General features: G+C 42.8%; 1 protein-coding gene across 15 annotated transcripts in view; it reads right to left on the bottom strand.

Moving 5' to 3' along the window:
• Nucleotides 1-17010, bottom strand: part of LOC118425676 (autism susceptibility gene 2 protein-like) — a 219655-nt gene that overhangs the window by 88311 nt on the left and 114334 nt on the right. The window contains exon 1 of one of the 15 annotated variants that reach the window (XM_035834709.1): nt 2116-2134. The exons of the other annotated variants lie outside the window; for them this stretch is intronic. The gene's annotated coding sequence lies outside the window, so the exon portion shown is untranslated. Of the gene's footprint in view, nt 1-2115; nt 2135-17010 lie in introns of those variants that run through there. 15 annotated transcript variants of the gene reach the window in all.

Here is a 17010-nt window from a genome sequence, read left to right as displayed (position 1 = left end):
TAACAGTCATTTTCCGGGGAAATAACGGCCATTTTGGCACTACTTAGTCCTGTCAGGTCTCAATTTATGATGAATTCGTGGCCTGTTACCATTCTCTTAGGTTAATGTGCACTTAGAGGGAGATTGCACTAACACCCCCATCTCTGCAGGGAATTGGCATGCCCCAAAGGATTTAACACTTGACCTATAAAGCCAAAAAACTTTGCTTCGTTCCCATTAAGGTGGTGACTTCATAACACAACTTGTTGTTCGCTGTCATAAACAAGCGACTCCAGACCGAAAACTTCAGAGGAACTACATAACCGAGACCGACAAACCGACGGGTATCAGCTGCAGATGAGATGAATTATTAACAAAATAATCCAATAATACACGGTTTTCTGTATCAATAATTGAAGGGATAAGATCCGGGATAAGCTCCTGTACAAATGACATCCAAATAGAGCATTAGTGGAGATTACTGGCACTCAATAATGGCACCAGGAGAGTGATAGATTTGGCTAAACACTGAAGCCTTCAATCCCTTTCCATGCATGGAAAATTAGCAAGTGTGAGCAGCTAACTTTGTCGCAACAAAAATCTGCTTACTTCAGCGAACACTACCATTAGGGGGGAGGTAATGCCATTTGGAGCAGTGGTGGAACAGAGTGTAATGCTATCATTACAAGAAAAACACATCTCTCTTCCAGAATGGAGAAATTATGCCAAAATAACTATAGCGTGTAGGTCACATCAGATACCATTACAGTATACTGTACTTCTGGGAATCTAATTGCTACAGATTCTTTTATATACTTTCTATCTTTACACATTTTCTTATGTACTCCATGACTTTCAAATCAACCTAGAATTCTGTGACTATAAAAAGTCTACCCCCTTGAATATAGAAAACAAAATTTTCTTCTGTTCTTGACTGTATTGACTGAGACTTTCAACATGGGTTAGAACTGTATCCTTTAACCAACTGATGGAAAGAAGAAACGGCCCATTTGGGTAGATGACAAAATACTTTTGCTTCTGTTTTCAAATAACTGTCAGTGAACAAACAGCTACTGTAATGCAAGCAATGTCTACTCATGCACTAGTATTTCAACCTTATTTTAAATTGAAAAATAGATTTGTACACCTAGAACAAACAAAAATTCCCTACAATGTTATCAAATTATTCTGGATGCATCATACTTTCCTCTGAACGAGACCGAGTCGAAACATTCATGCACATGCAGGTTATATATTTTAAAATAAAGACTTACGTTTTTGACGCTATGTGCTACTTATTACCTAAAAGCTTTCTGATGTTGTTGCCGCCCTGCTGGAATAACAACTGCCGGCAATTTCCAAGGCAATGAACACAATCCAAGGTTAAGTGTAGATTCCGGCGCCGCCGCTTGCTGCCGCTTGCCAGAATTACGGAAGCACAAATGCAAGAACTGACTGACGTGGAAATTCCCTAGAAGTGCACTTTGCTCCACAATTCCCACAAGGAAAGTTAACGGCAGCAGAATAGTAATAATTGCGGTCTAGACATGCAAACCTAATCTTTGCAAGGAGGATGGTTAATCATGTCGAGACTTCACAAAACTAACATCTTCAGTCAGTGAGTTTCAGAACGAAAGCTCAATTGGAGGATTCTGTTTGCTTTCACACAAGGGTAAACACAATCAAGTCAAGCAATTATGTCTTTTCTATCATAACAATGAAAATAGAATAAATCAGGCAGAGCACAAACATGTGTTGGCAAATTTCTTCACAGTGTAAAGACAAACAGAGCACAGGTGTTTGTATCACTGTTAAAGTGTTAACCACCTGGCAATTGATAAGTTCACAGCTCTTGATATACGCTGCACCCGACCAACGTCTTGGTCAAAGAGGTTCAAAATTTCATTCAAATAATGCTAATCATGGATTAAGACAAAGGCAAACAATACCAGGACACCTTTATCTTATAGGGACAAGACCCTGAATTCTGCAAAAAGATCTGTGCACCACATGAGAAAACATGTGCTAAGACATCATAAAATCATTGACTTCCAACTGCCAAAATTTCACAAACAATCCACATCCCTACACACTCTCATCCTTACACACGAAATCCCCCGAGAGATTCTTTCTCACCTCCAATCTGAAGACAATGTCCAGAGAATTGCCACAGAAGACACAGAATCCCCGTGCTGAGCTCCCCTTGCCTCGGCAGGATTGTCAGCCTCTGCTAAGCCGGCGCTCTGCTCCCAACTCCCTGCTTGCACACTCGATCAATAGCAGCTCAAGCCTCACACACACTAACTTAATATTCCCCGTGTTTCCCCCCGCTCCGACAACGCTCCCATTTCATTTACTGCGGCGGGAATTACCCCACAAATTGAAGTAATAAAACTTGTTCGGGGCTAACAGCTTTGTCTTGCTCCACCGCACACACAATATCGCAGGTCGTAATGCTGCGCAGGGAAGGGCAGCCGGGATATTAGCTCCCCTAAAATTAGCGCAGGCGGCGATCAATTTTCCCGTGGTGTGAAAGCAAGCCTAATCCCCCAGTGTGTAACTAATGTGCTGCGCTGCGGGCCACTGAGGAGTAATCCAGGTAATGAGCGCGGTTTGATTACGGTTTAACTCAGTCCTACGATCCCGCGTACACCATCATCTGTCTTGTTGTGTGTCGAGGGACCGGCTCTGATGTATCAATCTGGACCACCAGCCCCTCACAACTTTTGCAGTGGCCAAGCGTTAAAAGAGGGGAGCACTGTTAGAACTACATTGAACAAGGTGTCAGTTAGAAGAGAGCTCAAGTGCAAGTTAATCATGCATCAGTACTCTCTCCAGAATTACACTACAGTGATTTTAGTAGTCCTTAAGCAGAGTTCAAAACTTACACGCCACTAGAATAAAAACAAGATTGCTTCCAGAATGCGACAGAACACATGGGAAGGTCCCCTCTCTCGTGACAAGCTCGCGAGGCGGGCAATACAAACTTGTGGATCAGAAAGGGGGTTTACGAGTGCTAACGGTGATAAGGGGATCTGCTAAGCTGGGATTACCACCTGATGCAGCCTGATTGCTGGAAGAAAAATAGCTGGAGGCTGCGCCGGAGCAGGGATCTGACCATGATTGAAGCTAAATGCACATTTGCCCAAAATGAAGACTACAGAGAGATAAGTTATCAGCTAAGAGAGCCCTCGCAGTGGCAATTTTACATGGCTGAGGTAAAGCTTATCGCCTCAGCGCATCGGCAGGCTCAGATTTGGTACATCACAGCTTATCACCCATGGCGCATCGGGGGTTCCATTGGTCCGTTCCATCAGGTGCTTATCGCACTTCTACATCAGCACGTCTCAGCGCATGTGTGGGGAGAGCCACTGGAATGGCTTCCACTCTATAACAAATATCCATTTTAGCGTGGAAATGATCTTCCATTGTAGCAATCCAAGCCTCTGTAAGCTACCCATCTTTCACCTGAAGAGTCTTATGGCATGAAGAAAGTATTGCTAACTCAGGTACCCCTTAGACAGACAAATGTGCAGACTTAGACCTTTGACAATCTTGATGTGGCAATTTCTACTCTGTCAAAGATCACGCTATTGCTAGTAACTCGTATTCCCCTGATCAAAACTTTTTTTCACAAAAGTACAACAGGTGCAAGAGCACAGATAAGGTCCTGACCCATTGGCTATACATTCTGATGCAGTAGAATGGATATAATTTCCCCTTCTCTTGCATTGTCCAGCCCACATTCAATCCATTTCATCACCAAGAGGTACTTTTTTCACACCTGCATTTTGAAAGTCATTTTTCATGTACATTAAGGTTTGCTTGTATATACATGCATTTAGATACAGTTCTGAAACTAACTTTATATTTCAATGTACTTCATACACTTCAGATGGAAGTCCCATTACACCTTACTTCAATCAATCTGCAGTGCCGATACTTGATAAGTGAATAGCTACTGAAGCATTAAAAGTTGGCAGCATGGCCGCAAGAATAGCTGAATCACTGAACTGGATAATATCTAAGCACCCTGTCACAGTAGGACTACTCCATTACCATTGTACAAGCTTGTATTGAATTAGCAGTAAAGCAAATTAAATTAGCAGCATCTCAAGCGGAGCAGCATCAGGAGAAATACTCCATTACATAAATCTCCAGTCTGCTCTATGTGAGGTGTTCATACCAATCACTGTGAACGGGCGACAAACTAGCCGTGTTTCTCGCTGTGTCAGACAAATTGTGATGGTAAGATCTGTTTGTATGGCTGTAAATGTGCCTGTTTGAAATGATTCTATAATTGCACCTACAGATCTGGTATTGTCAGATAAGCTTTCATACCAATATGCAAGCAAGGTATAGATAAAAAGATGGTAGTGGAGAAAATTGTTGAAAAAAAAACAAAACATTTTCCTTAAACCTACACCTCCCATCCAAAAAATGCAATTGTTACCCTTCCCACTTTATTGGGTAAATTCTTGCATTTTTTGCAGGTGCTCGCTCACGGCCTTGTTTCAAATTTACTCTTCCTTTCCTATTTGCCCCACAATAAATTCCAGCCAGGATGGAAGTCACCATACCACCACATCCATTTCAGCACCAAGGGCAGAGGTTGGCAAAACCAATAGCGGGCTAACACAACAATGGTGGAACCCAACCTGACGGTCAACTGGGCAGAACCTGCTCCATTACCTCTGCTCACAACATCATTCAGAGACTATTGATGCCACGCCGTGTCATACACATCTGCAGAATTCCGTCATGTTCCGTACCCAAATACGCAATATTTGACCGTAAATCTGTCAACTTACAGATGCTTCTCAAGAGGATGGAACGTGACAACTTTGCTTGAATTTGCAGCAATTTCTAAATTCTCCAATTTCTTTTTGTTTTTCCTTTCTAAATCCCCCTTTTTAATAGCAGTTTTGTGATTTAACAATACTGCGAGGCCCCAAATCAACGGTTTCAGCCAACTGTATTACTGTGCTGTGGAAAAAAGTTCCCACTGCCAAGCCAAGTTTGTCAAAATGACCTTCACGAAGACAAGGACAATCACGCTGCCCTGATCCTCCATAACAACTCCTTAAAAATTTAAGGCATCTCCATTTCACTTCATTCTGCTCTAACGCTGACAGATAACGGAAGGATTTATTTAATGCCAGGTAAAACTCCGAGACATTTCCCTCACTTAATCTTCATTTCCTCACAACTTAGCAAGACATGAAGTGATGATTTTTGTAAAGGTCGGAATTAAGCTGCGTTCCTCAGATGTCTTAGTAACTCTTTGATCTGCTTACTCAAACAAGCACTGACTTCTTCCCAAAATTACATCTTCATTCCACTTTCAGGGCTATCAAAACGTAAATGGCCACCTGAGATTCTTAACTTAGAAAAAGGAAGATGAACAAAAAGTAACTATCATGATCTGTTGCAATCATCTGGCTTCTGATGAACATTTTGCCATTTGTCATGAAGTTGTAAAATCTGTCGCAGAGCCAAAATGAATATATTGTACTTTGATGAATTCTATGTGCTATTCCAACTCCCAATGTACCAGTTCAGACTTGGTTCAATATATCATGCTTAGGTTAAGTTAGGCAAGAATTTTACTACATCACCATGTCATTAGCACTGTACAAACCTACTGCAAAATATCTGAACGAAAACCGCTAAACTCAAACATAAAATTCTTCCAGCAGAATCATAATTTATTGCGTTTCTATACCATTGAAATTTCCTACTCCCAACTTCCACTATTTTACAAAACATTAGACAATCTTTCTTTAAAATGTGATCAACTGGAAGAAACTCAACAAGACATCCTATTAAGCGGGTACCTTTTAGCACTTATGGTTCCCCATTACAACAGTAAGAATACATAACTGATGCACTTTCTCCATGAGAGGCTTACTGAAGTGGAAGTATTCGCTGAGTGGTATGGGCTTACCAGAAATTTCTCTTATCCTGTGCACAGTGCTTCCGCAACAAGTCAGATGAAATGGCTGCCCCATTTCGGGGACTTCTCACAGAGAATCTCCATTTGTGCTTGTGTAGGAAAACTAATGAGTAGAAAAGTTTCAGAAGATTGGAGTGATACAAGTCTACGTATGGTTACAAGAAATACAGTCTTAAATCACTCACAACACCCAACTTTACAGAAGACTTTGAAACTACTCTAAATATCTCATATGGCACAGAACTTGTACCAGAATGTATGTTAAGCAATTTGACATGGACGTTGTGGTAACAAGGAGTCACTAATCAGTTATTTCTGCACTGTTTGCACATCTTAATTGAATAGGGATTGACTTCATTTATGAGTTTATGATAATGTAATTAAAACATTAACACAAAAAGCATACAAGGGGTTCCCATAAGTGTTAGTTCTTCCTCTTGAACATTTTGTTCAATTAGACAACAGATGCACTGTATATGGATGAGCAGTTTGAGCAGGCCTTTACATGACAGACAGTAATATTTCCATGGAAACCAAACAGACTATTATGGACTGTGCCTTGCCACCTTCTCTTGGGACCATTTCCCTCCTTTTTTTTCAGTCCGAATCAATTTTACGATGCAGATCACTGTGGCAGAACTGTCACATTGCAGATGAGCCTGCTCCATGTTTCATTCCTTTCTGAGTTGTGGGCGTGGCGGGGTCCCGAGGGACTCCATCAATTTGCGTTAAATTGGTGATCATTCATGCTGAATGCAGCCACGGATTACGGCACCCGCGCTGCACCTGACACGAATGCCTCATGTCATGTCACAGCCCCGCAGCAAACTCTGCTCTTTTAGCGCCCGACAGTAAACATGCTCCGCGAATCCTGCCGGTAATCTGGCCTTACCGCAGCCCACCCCGCCGTGCCACGCTCTAGGCACTCCGCGATTCCGCCAGTTCCCTTCTATCTATCAATCACAATTCCCCTGTCAATTCCGCCTCGCGCGCCAATCCCTCTAATTAATTGAAGAATGAAGACGTTACATGTTTTGGAGAATGTAATAACTTTTTCTAATTACGGGCAAATTCCCTCACCGATCGGGCGGCTCCCCCGTGGCGCTCTCCGATTGCACGGAGCCCGACAAGTCCCTCAAGTGATTTTGCAGGGAAATTCCCACCTTTCTGAGCAACCAGTTCCATAAATGTTTTATTGGCCCAGCTCTTAACCCAGCGGGTCCTGCGGTAGGTTTCAGTTCCTTGGTGTGTTTGTTTCCCTCGGCAGCGCCCTGTCGGCGAAGGTGTCTCCCCCCATACATGGCTAAAGCTGTGCACAAGCGAAACACATTAGAACGTATCTTGCCGGGAGCGTCTGTGGGGTTAACTACCGACCGCCCCACCTTGGCTCTCTGCTGTGGACTCGGCCTCATAAATAGGGAATAACGGCGCCGATGAAGGGATAAGTGGTGGAATGTGGTATGAAAAATGCAAACCGCCGGCAATATTGTACCGTTATTATGTGCCAATAGCGGCTTTCACTCGCAATTTTCACAGTTTAGGCCTTTATATGCTCCAAAGTGATATTTAGTGTTTCTGCAAATGGGATCGCAAGGCAACACATTTGCCAAGGTCAGGCTTGAAGGGTGACAGATGAACGCCAACAAAAGAACAAAAACAGGTGCATTTTTTCTACATCATCCCATCTGCTGGTGGCAATTTTCACAGCTTTGGGTTTTATGTGCTCAAAACGACACCACTTAATCGTAATTTATGGCAGGTTGTAAACTGTGAAGCCATGGAGGAAGGGTAGAGGCAACGGGAGATGCTGCTCTGTAATTTTCAGTAGTTTATATGCAGCCTATGAGGTTGGTGATCTCTAATTGCTGCAGTTTATGTTGTTAGATGCTCAAAATGACACTTTGTGATGGTATAAAATTGGAAGCTGTCACCAATATGGATGTGTTTAGTAAGGTTAAAACACTGTCATTACGACAGCCGTTGCTTGATTTAAGCCATGAAATGACTTCTCATTTCACAGCTGGTGTTTATCCTTCTTTTGTTCAATACAACATAAACAGTGAATGTAAAAAAAAACTCTTCAGATTTACGTCCTAGACATGTATGAACATTTTATCAACTACAGAGTAGTAGGTAAGCTCTAAGTTCTGTAACTTAATGAGCAAATAAGTTCTTTAATTTCCCAAACCACAACCTTGATGTGACTTATTCACACTATACAATATAGGTTTAAACGTCAATGAAGTGTCTGAAATGGTTTCATTAATTAGCTGACAAAATAATGCAATCATCGTAAAACGGTATGGATCTACCAATCACTTCTACTTACAGCCTTATATCTGGAATCTAATGCAAGTAAAAATTAACTGTTCAATAAATCTACTTTTAATAGCGATAAAGGCTAATTTTTACCCCGGTACTGCGTGCTGGAAATACCGATCTCTCTTGGTTATTATTACCAGACTGACAGGCAGATTTCCTATCTCCCCACCCTGTTATCAGACCATCCAGTCATGAAGTGATATTTGCTGTTTCATATTCCAGACCTAAATAATACATTCTCACCAGGCCAAGGGGTTAAAAGCAAAAGCAGGCAAATATGATACCTTTTAGGGAAATCCGTGTGCTATTACCCAGAAATGACTGCTTTCTGGAATAATTTAACATCTTGCAGTTCTCACATTTCCCAAATGCTACAATTGATACAGCCCCGAATCATATGCCAAGTGCACCACAATATGTGGCTTCATTTTTCGAGCCATTTTGCCGGGTGTTATTACCTTTATACCTCCCCTTTTGACAACGTTGTGGGCAATTTGTGCTCCTCTTGGAGTTTGTAAATTGCAGAGGGAGAAGTTATTGAAATCTGACTGAAGGTCAGCTTGTCAATTCAATATCAGAATCTGCTTGTGCAATAAGGTAAACTTTCTTGATCTCGAGGAACTTTGCAAACTTTGTCCAGATTTCAACAAGCTTGCTCAATGATAATTAGACACACTGCTGAAAACACAGATAGAAATGCCTTTTCTATGGATTATTCATATACAATGTACAGGAGAAAAACTAGAGTCCAACTAAGATAACAACTTTCAAAGTCATCTAAATGATAGGCCACACATTAATTCTCTTGATTCCTCTTATGGACACTGGAACTACTGAGCTGAAAAGTGAAATGTTGGGGAATAAATAAAACCCACAAATCCAGCAGCATCTATCTCTATGGGACAGATCTAGCAATACAAAACAGCAGACGTTAAGCAAGCTTTTTTCAGAATATTGAAAAAAAAACCTACCCTGCCAAATACAATCCAAGTTTGTATCAGAATTATATTACTAGTCGGCCTTTTGTAATAATTGCAGAGGTGGCACAGAAAGACAGCGAGCATACATGTACATGTGCGGCCCACCTCACAATCACTGTCTCCAACGTGAGCCAATGAAGCCACATTAAGCCTTGTTATGGGATTCCCTGTATAAAAGAAATTCTATTACGCGCAATCCATTCCCCAAAACTGCATTTCCTCGACATTGATTTCTGTTCCAAATCAGCTCAAGAGGATTACTGGCACAGTTTCTGGAGGTTTATAAAGTTTGGTGGATATTCAATGGGAAACAACCGCATGCTAACAGCTCTAGAAGGGTAGTATGGATCCGAGCAGACTCTAGAGAGGGTAGCATGGGTACAGGGCGAGGGAAGTGAGGTTACTCAGACTGGAGTCTAAGTAAAGACGATGCTGGTAAAAGGCAAGATGCTGGAAGTAGACAATATGGTTGTTGAGGGAGGGCAATCAAGTTGCAAAGATATGACAATATGGAAAGTGGGAGGGCAATATAGCAGCTACAAAAGGTGCTGTTGATTGCAGGACAGTGAAGTATGAATGGTGATTGGCCTTCAGGACAGTTTTAATCAGCGAGGGAGACATGTACAGAACAGGAACATACATCATATTCATAAGTGATACCAGTTGAAATATGGGCATTACCTGTGGTGTTTATGAAGTGCTTAGTTGACTTAATTGTCACAGTTAATCAATCTTCTTCACAAACGAGGACAGACAGTGCTGGCCTGCCCATCATTACCTAGTACAAGACATTGGGGAGACATCCACACTGAAGCAGGTCCTCCTGATCAGGTTCCTCCCCACGTATCCAACCGTCTTAAGATTCTGATCACAAGGTGCACATTTGTCGCCTGGGGGGAGCTAAACTTAATCAGCGGCTCGGCTGACGGGCTAACTAAATTTTTATGAAAATTACAAATTGGTTTTCTGCTCGCTAATCTGATAATCAAAGATTGATGGCGCCCTGGGGTAGCCCCCAGGCGGCTGCCAGGATTCTAACACTTCATCCGGGATCCCCAGGGGGAGGGGGGAACAATGACTTAGCACGGCACACAGATGGTCGCAAATGAAACAGTTAAATGTTGGATGGCTGCGCCGGGGCTGGCGGGAGCAGGCGTGCGCGAGGGTCGTACGTTTACGGGTCTCCGCTGGCCGCCTGGGAAGGCGTGTCAGAGCGAAACTTTCCCGGGAAGAAATTGCTACTCGGGATGTCAGCGGCGTGGCTCCTGGAGGTGGGTGCTTAAGAGATTGGATTGCAGAATACGACTCCGCGGGGGGAGAATCGAATTCCTGAGCTATGCGTCTTCCGATTTTAAGTTCTCCGCGGGGAGGCTGGTCGTTATGATGGAGATATGAGGTTCCTGACAATGGCTGGGTGTCAGTGGGATGCCTGCAATCAGCCCACACATTCCGGAGGATTTGCACTTGATGCTTAGCCAGTACTACTACATCATTGCCTAATGGAGACCTCAGTCTGCAAAACTTTACATCTCACCCAGGGTTCTAGCCAGCAGCCGTTCTTCTGTCGGAATGCACAAGAATTTTGCCATTCCATCCTATGTGACAGACAAAAATCGGCATGGTAAGATATCAAAGAAATAAAATTTTGCAAAGATCTCCAGAAATTCAGCACAGATGCCATTGAACAAAGCTGAGTCTACTCTACCAGCAAAATTTGCCCCTCAAAGTGCAGGTTATATTGTTTCAGAGGGTCTAGAATTCAAAACTTTCCCAAACACCTTAGGATCATTGTGCCTTCTGCGCTTGACAGGAATTCCATTCAAAATCCAGGGACGGAAAAATATTAGCTGGCTAGAACACCGATGGAAATTCTTCAAGACTGAAGGCTTATCTCCACACAACTCGAAGGCTGCACGAAGATACATGTACACGTTCATCTGCATTGCTATACAAAATAGGGTTTCATTACTGTTCTTTTGACATTCTGCAATGCTACACACTCATCTTTTGCACCTTTCGATAAAAAATGTAACATCATGCGATGATCGATATTCTTGTTTTGGCCATGTTCACTTCTCTATTCCCAGATCGTGTGACGTGAGCACCTCTCCACTGCACTCTCTCCTCTCTTCATGTCTACCGTCCTCTCGTCACTTTCACAAGAACCTCTCCCCTCTGCCCTCCTGGAACATCCTCCAGACAAGAGTGCCATCTCCGCTTCCCTCGAGTACCCCAAAATGCCCCACCAAAGGGTAATACAGCATCTATCGTAAAATCAAGCTGTATGGAGAGTTCTTGAAAGGTCCTCCACCAACCAATAACATGTCTGGAGATGACTCTAAGCATGGCCTGCTTGCCATTGAAGTATCGTTCAGACCCTGGTATCGATCCTCCTCCCTCTGTGGTCCTGAGGAGGGCATGCTACAAGTGTTTTAATGACGCCACATGACCCATCTTACCTCAGAGAGACAGGCGCAGAATCCCGGAGAGGCAGTCCAACTCAAAGGTAACAACCCATTTCCAAGCCTGCCATTTGTCAATGACTACTCCTGCCTCCTTCAAAGAATGTCGACAGCCTTTTTCAGCACTGCCTACACACTTTCTAAGGCCCGGAACATGGTTAACTCATAAGAGGGCCTCGTCCTACCCAGGAATCGTGCGGCAGAACTTTCTGGCACATGTTCGCTTTATTTCAACAGGTTAGAAAAACATGTCAGACTCAAAAGACAGTACTTTGGAAGCAAATTTTACATCTCTTACAATGTCGTCATTCTACAACAGTCTTTTACAGTACCTTTTCTGTGATGAGAGTTAAGTGTAAAGAGTATAAAGTGGTAGGATACTTCAGTGGTTGATACTTGGTATCAGACTTTGAGGACTACCTCTTTGATAAATAAAACACTTCATAACATCACAAGAAGCCACAGTAACATCTACAACTGTAGTGCTAGTGGTATCAAGAATTTTCTGCCAAAAGGGTCCGACACATGTACACACAGGGGTCGGCAGCAGGCATCTTGTCTTCACACCATGTTTCTAGTTAGTTGTCTGGCTCGGATGTGTCCTAAAGTGATATTGTAAATTTGAAATTCTTAAATACATTCCTTAATATCTTGTTCAAATACCATTATAGAAGTTCAATTTAAAAACCTTTTGTACTGGACTGGTAAACTTGAACCATACAAATAGTCCCTGACACACCTGTACAAAAAAGATAGAACGAGACATGCTGTTCTAGGCATGGATGAATCTCAAGTCTGTTTTGCGTAACCAGTAGGCTTATCCTGGGACAGCAGCTACTCTTGGCCGTCTCTGTTGGTGCCATTCTAAATGGTTTCATCCATCTCTTCGCTCCAGGGATCTAATAAACCTGTCCGTGGGAGTCCTTTCCATTCACACATGACTCCTGTGGACTGCTCCTGCGCCTTGTAGAACAGCCCTTTCATGTGGGCTCTCTCTGTGGGTCCGATTAGCCGTGCACCTCTGCCCTGGGTGTCCTCGGTGCCACCTTCCCCAGCGGAGGTGCGAAGGAGGAGCATTAAACTTTGACACCACTTGTTCTGAACCTTTCAGCTCAACTCAGCACATCAGAGAGGAGCTGCTTAGAAGTGTAAGTCCCACAAGACTTCTCTTCTGAAAGCTGCAGATCAAAACACCTCTCACTGCAGACTGGACTATGCAGTCTTCTGGTGCTCTTTACTATGCCACATAAGTCTTCAGTCTCACTACAAAAAAACATGCAGGTCTCTATTCTGTTCTAGTCTTCATCTGACTGATTAAATTGTCTTAAAGAATAGCAAACATACACCAGAGAGGGAGAACAATGTGCTGACCATTGAGTAACATTTTGGCAATAGAGGACTGTCAACAAATGACTGCATTGACAACCAATTCCTCTGGCAAGTTATTCTCCCTATTTGGCCAATTCTTACCATTTTCAGCACCCCAAAGTCTGTGGTAAACACTATTCCTATTTTTTGAGGAACACAATCATTAAAAAATCTAAACACTGCAACTATACAGCATCCCTCCTAAATCATGATCATGAGATATGTGCATCTTCTTTTTTACCACAGGTAGTAACTTATTTCTGCTATCCCTCTTGTCTCTGCTACTTGGCTACAGAATTTGAGATATCATTCTGATATACTGGCATCTGTCCCATTCAGGTTCCCTATAATACCTTCCCCTAAGTGCTGAGGATTTCCTACCTGCTTTAGCTCCCGTGAAGCGTCCACGAGTTTCTGATTCAACTGATCTGCGAGGAGAGAAATGCGCTGAACACCTGACAGCCCCTTGTGTGTTGTCGCCACCCTCCTCTGGGTCTATTGCTCCGCACTAAAGGCTCCCAATTTCTGCCAGAGAAGCCAACTCACCTTCTGGCCTTTGAGTTTGAGGTCGTCCAATGAATCTGATGTGCAGGATCCCAGGGTATTGCCAGAAAGTGCAGGCATTTAACTCCTGACATCACTGGTATCCAACCAGGGCTTTCATCTGCCTAACCCTGGCCCTGGGGAGGGGCTGAGAGGTAATGCCGCATTTCAACCTGCTGAAAAGCCACAGTTCCACACATATGGCACTGAGACCTGCATGATAATGCTGTCCTTCAAGCCAGGCTCTAAATTCTTACAGGCCGAGAAGTCGACTCAAAAACTTTAACAAGTTTCAAAAAGAAGCGTGAAATAATCAAAAGTCCTATTAGTCTGATCATCTAAATCCACATAACCTTTCTAGCAACAATATACAAAATTCACCTACATGTAACAGAAAATCAGAGAAGTCCCTGCACATACACTCAAATATATCCACTCCTATTCTGACATTCAAACTACATGCATCTCACCAGACTTTGGAGCTCCCAGGCAAATTCAACCATCTCTGACATTGACAAGCATCCTGAAGTTCCCCCACATCATCATGTACCCCATATTCTTTCACCTGCCTCCAGTTCTGCTCTGCTAGCAACCCTCATTAGTGTCGCTCGAAATCCCTCGTATTAATCTGACATCGTCCCGAGAACATACAAGCTCTCACCTCCTGACACTCCTTTGCCACCGGCACCTTTTATTTCCTGGTCGGCTGCTCTCTGGAGAGAGGAGCTTTCATGTGCGGTTCCTCAGCATCCAGGGACACGCACCTGTGAAGTGCTCACGGGGACCTCCAACCCTTTTATGTCTTCCCCTCGGAGTTATCACATGGTTAAACATCATCTCACCGTGGAGGAACAAATGTTTCAGGCAGACATGTATGGATATGAAGCAGGAGATGCTGGTGAATATGCTAGCTCCTGTTTCTTACTTTGAGCAGCTACCAGGAAACCTTAAAATTAACGCAGTGCTCCCTCAGCAAAGGTCTATGTAGAAGCAAAATTAGTAAAATTCTATTCATACATTCTAGTGTTTAAAAACTCTCTCATTCAGGTAAAAACAAAACTTGGCCTGACTGCGAGATTCTGTCAGCAGACATTCCAAAAAGTTACCTTCAGGTTTTAACTTTTGTTCACAAATTCTTGCGTAAACATTTAGGTCATCTCCTTACAACCTTTTAAACAGTAAACAGGCCTAATTCTATAACTTAGTACAAGAGGCCATTCTGAACCACATGAACATGCCTAAGACTATACTAACCCAGAAAGTCTGCCACTGGACATTTGAGACTTTAATGGCATTGGGATATATTCTTTGCTGTATTTTGTTTCAAGTTAATAAGACAACCTTGCTCAGCCACTTTAAGAAAAGACATGGCCTACTCACAGAAGCCAAAAGTGAAATGCCATTCACCTCAGAAACGCCCACCTTTAATCTCCTAGATGCGAGTTTCTGTCACCTTCCTGGAAACAGTTTGTCTGACATTTTCGATATACCCTTTGAATGACAGAAAAGAAGGGAAGCTATGCAAATATTCCAGTTAATACTCCAGAGCTGTTTACTTGATGTTTAATAGCAAGGTAGGATTACAGTGCTACGTGTCTGGTGACATCAGCTTAAGGATGGAAGTATTAATGGCAAACTTGCTTTTTTATAATTCAAAGGGAAATAAGATGTTTAGCCGGGATTTGTATCGCAAGAGTCTTGGTGTTTCCGGATCTGTGTCATGAATTTTCTCCGACTTTTGTAGTAACTCCAGGATCAAGAACTACAGCGACGAATGCTCGTCATAGCAGAAATCGATACGTAGGAGGACTTGTGAACCCATAGAAGGTAGGATTTTCGGAGGTAAGGAGCTAAGACTGAGGAGGAAATCTACATGTACATGTTCTAGAAGATGACAACTTGCTTGCAGTTGGCAAACTGTTCCACAGGCTTAACGCTGCCTGTATTGCCAACGCGAGAATAAAAACTTTTCCGTGACCAAAGGTAAGACAGAGATCTTCAACCAGCGCTGGAAAATCTTTCATGCCACCTGCTAATCGACAGGGGCTTAGACATGAAATGGATATGAAATAGAAACGTGAGATGTTCTTATGTGGGCCCTCCTGGACGGATTCTCAAGTGCCACTTCCCAAAAGTTGCCGAATTTGCCAGGAGCAGGCATGGATCCTTCTGATTGTCCTGAGTGCGTTTCCCTATCCTCAGAATGGATTGGAGGATTCCACAAGAGCTCCCCGCTAAAGCTTCAGAGAAATAAGTATGCATCGGGGATTAAGGGCAGGCATTTGTACCCACACTTGGGGAATTTGTGTCTCAGGAAGCTGTTAGATGTGATGAGTTTGGGGTTTAGCGGGCTTTACTTTGTGAAATGTGCACACTCGGAGAGCTGGAAGGCATTACGGCCCGGAGAAGGCACCCACACCTCCTAGGCTTTGCGGGATTACCGCTGAGAAATGCTCACATTTTACGAGACTCCGAGGCATCATTTTGAAGAAGAGCCGACACTTTCTCCACGCGCGGCCCTATCTCTGGTGAGATACCCAAATCCTGCCAGTGTGCTGGGGAGAATTACCAGTGACGAATGGTCACACTTTCCTCATATCCCCCCGAATGAAATACGTGTGTCCTACACTTCCCCCAGAGGGAAATCCAAAACATTTATCTTCTGTATACACTGTGGGAAATAGCAGCCTTTTTAGATAAACAGCCTGGTGTCCTCTTGTCAGCATATACACATGTAATGTGTACCAAACTTTGAACATGGGGCTTTATTAGACCAGCCTACCTGCTACATTTGTATGTATGTGTATGTGTGTGTGTGTGTGTGTGTGTGTGTGTGTGTGTATGTGTGGTGTAGAAGCAAAGCAAAGAAAAAAGTCTATTTTCTTCCTTGTCAATTTGCACAGCCTATCAGTGAGATACCATGATTATCGTAAAAGGCTACAATACTCATCAACAGTCTTGAGTCCCAGCTTATTTAATCAATGCACGACTGCAAATACCCGATTAGGCAAGCCGAATCCGATTACCTGTTAAACAAGCTTACCTCATAATACAATGAAACACATTTTTCCAAAAATGGATCCAAAATTGAATAGCAGGTTATGAAACAAAAGTTATCTGGGCCAATTTATCAAATTGAGTCTTGGGCTATCTTAATAATAATGCAGGGTTTGACCAAGGATGGTTTGACTTTTATTCTGAATCTGACTCTGATTCTGATTTGGGCAGATTTCCAATTTTGTTACAATACTGATTCATCCATACTTCTACTGACTTCTACAAACACAAACTCCCCATTAACAAACGAATTAGTAGTAAAGAAAGAAGAAAAAAAGAAATGTTTTTGCCATCATCCGAAATCCAGTTTTTCAATGTAAAGCTGTAAGTAGGAGATTAGTGA

The sequence above is a fragment of the Branchiostoma floridae genome, chromosome 11, assembly GCF_000003815.2.
Source record: "Branchiostoma floridae strain S238N-H82 chromosome 11, Bfl_VNyyK, whole genome shotgun sequence".
In the NCBI taxonomy this organism is placed as follows: domain Eukaryota; kingdom Metazoa; phylum Chordata; class Leptocardii; order Amphioxiformes; family Branchiostomatidae; genus Branchiostoma; species Branchiostoma floridae.
Note: the sequence above shows the minus strand (reverse complement) of the source record. Positions and strands in the feature narration are given on the sequence as shown.